This window comes from Lygodium microphyllum, chromosome 12, assembly GCF_053477565.2.
Source record: "Lygodium microphyllum isolate KBCC chromosome 12, Lygodium_microphyllum_v1.1.10, whole genome shotgun sequence".
Taxonomy (NCBI): Eukaryota; Viridiplantae; Streptophyta; class Polypodiopsida; order Schizaeales; family Lygodiaceae; genus Lygodium; species Lygodium microphyllum.
Genome location: NC_141146.1, coordinates 46633564 through 46640123, shown reverse-complemented (window position 1 = coordinate 46640123; position 6560 = coordinate 46633564). Strand labels below are relative to the sequence as shown.

Genomic DNA, 6560 nt, shown 5'->3' with positions numbered 1-6560 from the left:
TCCATCTCTCATAACTTAATAGGCTATCACTAACTACAAAGATAAAGAGCCTTTTTTTTCCTCAACACAACATTAATTAGCTTATTCCGAACATTAGGGATAGTCTCAAGAATCTATCATTGTCATTCTAGAAAGTTGTAGGCTCTAAGATAGAGTTTTTTTGCTCTATTTGGACATGAAGAGAGCATTTGAACAAATGTGTGGTGCTTTTGTAATAAACTGACAACAAGTCCTTTGTTGCCACTTGGGGCCATGTTGACTTCAAGAACACCATAGCATCTATCATTATGGAAAGCACATTCTTAGGGTATCGACCATTAGACCATAAATTTCAATTTGAGAAATGAAAAATCATTCTCATTCTGTGTCCAAAGCAAGATATCCAAGAGACTAGATTTGTTAAGTTCAAGTTTTGAGTTTGAAGCATTATTTCAACATCTAATCCAAAATTTTCAAACTTGAACTTGAAATAGATAAACACAAAATATTTTCATGGCTTTTTGGTAGTCCTTTCTTTAGGTCTCGTGAAAAAAGAGATGGTTGTACTCTTGGTTTAAAGTTATTTCTATGTGCCTTGTAACAAATGTGAGTAGACAAGACACTTGAGAATATTTTGCACGCCTCATCTTTAGTTGTGGAGGGCATAAAGTGTATATACTGTGGGTGCAAAGCCTATGGTGAGATGGGAGAAATCGTGGATCGAGTAACTTCTATTGAAGAAGGAGATTGTGCAATCCTCAATTACTTATTAAGCTTAGCCTAAATTTTGACTTTCACTTGAAAGAAATAGTAATTGGTGTATATAAGCTATGAAAATCATCCCTCCTTGGGTGTCTTATTGGGATTAGCGAATAGTTTGATTCATGCAGGTTAGATATTAGTGGGGTGAGGGTAACATGGACTAAGGTTGACAATGCTTTGGGAAAGACTCTACTTTCAATGTTCTAATGCAATTTTATGAAATGGAGTTTAAGGATCATGCCACCGTGTCAACTTATGTCAATAATGAAAGCATCAAAATTTAACTTTTGCAACCACAAAAAGGAGAATGATCATGAGGATGGGCAACCATTTTCTTACTTAAGAATGTTGAGGAAAATGGATATGAAGCATTGTGAGCCTCAACCCCTCAATGATTATGTTTCTAACCTTAAAGTGAACAGTGTGGAAATCTCTTTCCGAGACAAGACCGTGGAGCAAAATAATGCAAAAAACATGTTGTGTTGTTTAGAGATTCATAGAGAACAACTTGCAAAGGCTTCTCTTTCCATCCAAAAGTTGTGCAAACAACACAACATGATTTTTCTAAGATAGCTATGCAAGTGTGCTCTTAAAATAATCAAGTTTAGCTAAAATCTTACAAACAATAGACTAATCATTCAACAATCTCAAGATCAAATTGAAATACTCCAATAGAAATCATTAAGCTTAGATACTTAAACAACTTACATAAATCTAAGCTCAGTAGGTAAAATTATGTTGAGCTTTCTCTTGCCTTTAGAGGAAATCAAAGATATCTCAAAGAATATGGGGGTATTGAGTCTAAAGTCCAGATCATAGAAAAATGATGATCATATTGCACAAAAGTGTCATTGTTTAAGCATACCAAGATCTTCTAGTGAGAATCTACAATAGTTACTCAAAATGATATGTTAATTGAAGCATATGATAATGTTGCAAAATTACTAGGAAGGGCCATTAAAATGGATGTGTTTTTCTTGTAAGCTTTTTTAGGCAAGCTTATTTAGCCATGGGACTAGGTAGAAAGCCTTTTAGGTCACATGACTTGAAGGTAAACTATTGTTTCTTGAGTGGTGATCAAAGATATCTCTTTCACACAATCCAAAAATGAGACATCAAGGAGTGCCGTTAAAGTGATTGACTTTGTATAAATACTACACTTAACAAGAGAACTTTTGGTAATTTACAACCAAAACAACAGCACATTCAAACTACAAGCCAACACAATTATTTTGATGACCACAAACGCATAAAAAGTTGCACCAAAATTTAAGCATCTACAACCTCAAATGATATAGCAAAGTCTTTAGAAAAACGATATACGAAACCTTCATACCTTTGCAATAGGCTTGAAAAGACTGCACAAATTGCTCCAAATGCGATGTGACCCTCCTCTCCTCACAAGGAAGAAAATATTTGCAAGAGAAGGGTCCCCTATTCTTTATTCCTCTTCTTTATATAGATGTTACTCCTAACATGAAGATCTAAAATGTTTGGGGAAATTTTAAGCATTTTAGGCTTTTCAAAAGCCTCAAATACTTTTTCATTTTTAAAAAAACTAATCAATGCTTTTGCAAAAAGCATCAAGACACCACCCCCAATGGAAATGGCCACCATTGTATCCTAGCTTATTGGATCAATGCATGGGTCCACTAAACATATCACGGGAGGATTCTTTCAATCAATGTTACTTCTCTCAAGTCTTCACATGGATAGCCCCTTGGTTTGAAATGTAGAGACGAACCAGCATTATAGATTTGCATCAACAATATGCGCTCCCTTTGTGACAGTGACATCCTGCTCAATGGCCTTTTAAATAGTATGGTTGCTACTATATGGCCAAAACAAGAACAACCTTCCTTCTAATTATTCATGGCATGCCGTAATTGCAACACATAATCAAAATAGTGTTTCTCTTCAAATATGTATTGTAGTCCCTCCTAAGAATATGTAGAATGGAAACTCTGTCTATGCACAAAGATGCAAGGCTGTATGCAAGGGCATATTGCACTAGGCTAGTACATTAGGATGGGGCCAATGCATGGTGGTGTACACTAGTGCAATGCACTAGTGTACTGTTGAGAAACACGAATTTTGAGCATGGTTTAGCTATGGAGGATAGAACACATAGACATGAACCATGATGGCATAGAAAAGAGACAATGATTGTTACTCAAGTGAATTAGGTTCCAAGATTAAGTGCTTGATATCATAAACAAAATCTTGAGTAGGACATGACAAGGACACAGATTGGAAGTACAAAGTACAATTGCATTGCCTTGAAATAAGAACCAAGTACATGCTTATGTAGCCTTTGGGTTGTTGTACTCTCCTCATTGTGCTTATGGGATATAGAAGATCTCTTCCTAAAGCATACATCATTTTTCATATCTTTCAACATCCCCCCCCCTAAAATGATGAGTTCCTACTCTTGTTGGCTTCCCCCCTCCCCCCCCCCCTACAGGATGATATGGCCAAGGAAACTAGCCTATAGGCAGCCTAGTTAAGTTAAAGCTTGAAATTGTACATCTTTGGCAAGGGTTTTTGCAAAACAACATCCACTAAGGAAAACAAAAGAATCCACTATGGGAAAGATACAATGACAATTTATTCAAAACAATCTATCAAAGTTGTTGTTGATAGCAAAAGCATATTCTTCATCTCCTTCATTCGTGACATTAGGAAAAAAATGAACTCACAAATGGGTCCTTAAAAATAATATAGTTTAAGATGTGGGCCTTTTGGATTGTCCAATAGGAAGGCTAGATGTTGATATTCATGGAGGGTGAATCTTCTCTCTCCAAATCTTGGGTTTTCTATTAAAAAAAGGGGTAGTGGCGGATTAAAAAAAGGGAGAATGAATAGTACACAAAATTTGAGTTTCTCTCACCTCATATTTTTCCCCTTTTTTGGAGAATTTTCAATTTCGGTTTTTTTTCCTCTCATGAAATCAGGTTGACCCAAAAGTTGAGAAACAGACCGCTTTCCCTCTCTTCTCTATACTCATGAATTTTCATCTCCATTGAAGCTCCCTGCTGAGAGTAAATAGGGTTTTGAGCGTTCTGCTTACCTCTACACTTTCTTCTCCACGCTGTCAAAGGGTTTTCGAAAGCAAAGTCGTGTCCACAGAGGACCTTGACAAATTTCAGGATAGAAGATTCAACATGTGAATAATCCTATTGTCCAATTTTCCACACAGCAACAAGTTCCAGACGGGTTTGTTTTATGGTTGTGAGTGTATGCTCAAGCATATGGTTATGGGGAGCATCTTCCATGGAAAAGTCAGTTAATCCTTCAGATTTCATGACAGCATTACAATATGAATGGATTATGGCATCTACACATGGCACTTGTAAGCTTCGTAAAGCTGATTAATGCTAGACATCACAAACTCCAACATACATGTGAATGCAGGAAATAGCCGGCCTTCCAGCCTCTTTGAAGAGGTTTAGTATTAAATGTCAATCTGAGAAGCATCAGTAGGTGCTAGTTGTGACCCAATACAGAAATCAAATTCGCATGACATTGCATGGTCAAACGAGCAATAAGTCTTTGCTAATGTTCTCTGATTTTTTTTTTAATGTCTTCACAGGCATCAGGTTGCAATGCCACTGAAAACTCTAGTAGATCTGGTATCTTTTGTGAAACCTTCTCAAGGCTGTTGCCACTTTGTTTGCGTGCTTTGCTGGTTGCATCCTTTGGTACCTTCTCACACAAGTACTTCATGGCACCCCATAGAGGAGGGGCCCTTGTTGTTGCTGGAGTGCTTGCACAGAAATCAGCACAAAACTTCTTGCTCTTCATTAAAGAACTCTCAGACAGTTGTAGGCATGCTGCTGCCTTTGCATGCTCAAATCCCTCATCCAAAATCAGCCCATGGAAATAGTATGCCGCAGCCTGCTAATAGTCCACCCTATGGTTCGAGTAGGCTCTGTATTGTGTTCACTGAAACATCCCAACCATCAATACTGCTTGAACATTTCCAATTTGGATGATGTTTTCTCAACACCAACTGTTCCCTAAACTCCTTATGCTGTGTTTGATAAGGAATCCTGATGATGACCCTGAATCAAGCTACTCATAGATGCTGCATGCCCAATGCGTTAATATTTGGGTGTAGTAGATGATAGGTCATCAGTTGATCCAGTAACTGAGCCCACACTATAACTACTCCACAAATTCTTTGCTCGGTACAAAGTCCTGCTGTTCCTACAGAGGGCTCAAGGTTGCGCTGCTTCTCCTTCGTTCCGCTTATATAGAGGCTCTTGATGGTCAGCGAGAAGAAGTCGAGGAGCCAGCACATGTAGCAGGCATGGTGCTTATAGTTGTTAGGTGTGATGTCGGTGCTCAAGAGCACAACCAATAGCATGATGATGATCAGGACGGGCAGGCAGCCACAGCAGCATGATGATGAAGAAGATGATAATCCTCTGATCGAATTTATGTGGCCTTTGCTTTGTATCCACCTTCAGCACGGCTGTCTTTCCCTTCATGATCTCTATCCTCTTCACTCGCAACGAACTGCTCAGCACCATGCTGTCGTTTTGGCCCCTTCATCACGTAACTTTCTGCATTGGTTTTCCAGAATTCTCATTCCCTTTCCCCAGGTCATAGCGATCTGAAGTCTTCCTTTTCTTTCTGAGGCTTTGCGAGGCCTTTTTCCCACATCGTCGTCTCCTCCCAACATAGTTTTCTTGTCTGCTAATTTTGTCAAAGATAAATGCTTTTTCAAATAGCCCACTAATTTCCCTCTGAATTACCCAATTCTGCTTTCCGAAAGACCCTTGAAAAGAAAAGTGGTCAGATCCATGAGCAGGGGCAAAATTGATCTGAACTGTTCCGATCTCCATTGTCTTGCTAATCGTGATTACTTTGTTAATATTTCTTGTGAAAACACAACCCTGCAAAGCAAAATTGTTTGCATTACAGTGGTGGATTCCTTCCTCCACATTGCTGATTTTAATGACCGGAAGCACAGGCTCAAAAGGTTCTTCCCACGCAATCCTCAGGTCAAGGCGAACTTTATCAATAAGCAAAGGCCATATCAGGTTTCCATCTCTTTTGTACTTCTGGCAGAATGTAGCACCTTTTTCCTTGGCATCCAAAACCAAACCTTCTATATACTTTGCAGATGACTCACTGACAACCGCAATTATGTCAGAGTCTTCTTCTAGTGCACCGACAGTTAGCTTACTCATCTTTGAAACTACCTTCTGAACTAGCACTTCTAAGTTCTGCTACTGGTTCCATAACCAAAACAACTTTCACAGCAGTACAACGCTGGCCACTGTATGAGAACCACCCTTTACGATATTTTCTGCTGCAAGATCAAGGTCGGCATCAAACATATCAGCATTGTTGAGTTGGGTATAGATTCTTTTTACTGTTTCAAGTGCTGACTTGATATGACAGGCTCTCAGAACATTCAAAAAGGTAGCACTATCTGGCATATTCCCTTGGCACAACATCTAGGCATAAAGCAGGATGGTCTCCTCACTTTTCTCTTGCACAGCACAGCCCAATATCAGAGTTTCCATGTAACTACATTTGGATACACTCTCTCCATTTGCATTTGTTCAAAACAGTTCAAAGCTTCAACAGCAAGCCCATACTCAGCATATCCTGAGATCATTGCATTCCACAAGACTATATCCCTTACCCGTTGTCAAACACACAACTTTTTGGTGGATTTCACACCTCGAATGTGCAGCAATACGACATCCACCCCCTCTAATCCTGCACATCCTCCAGATGGGCCAACTACCCATGATCGTTATCATCAAGATCCACAAATAGATCAATCTCTTCGTTATGCATTT

At 38.9% G+C, this 6560-nt stretch overlaps 1 pseudogene; it reads right to left on the bottom strand.

Moving 5' to 3' along the window:
- Positions 1-5297: 5297 nt before the first annotated feature.
- Positions 5298-6191, bottom strand: LOC148027720 (NADP-dependent glyceraldehyde-3-phosphate dehydrogenase pseudogene; annotated as a pseudogene).
- Between the last annotated feature and the right edge of the window lie 369 nt (positions 6192-6560).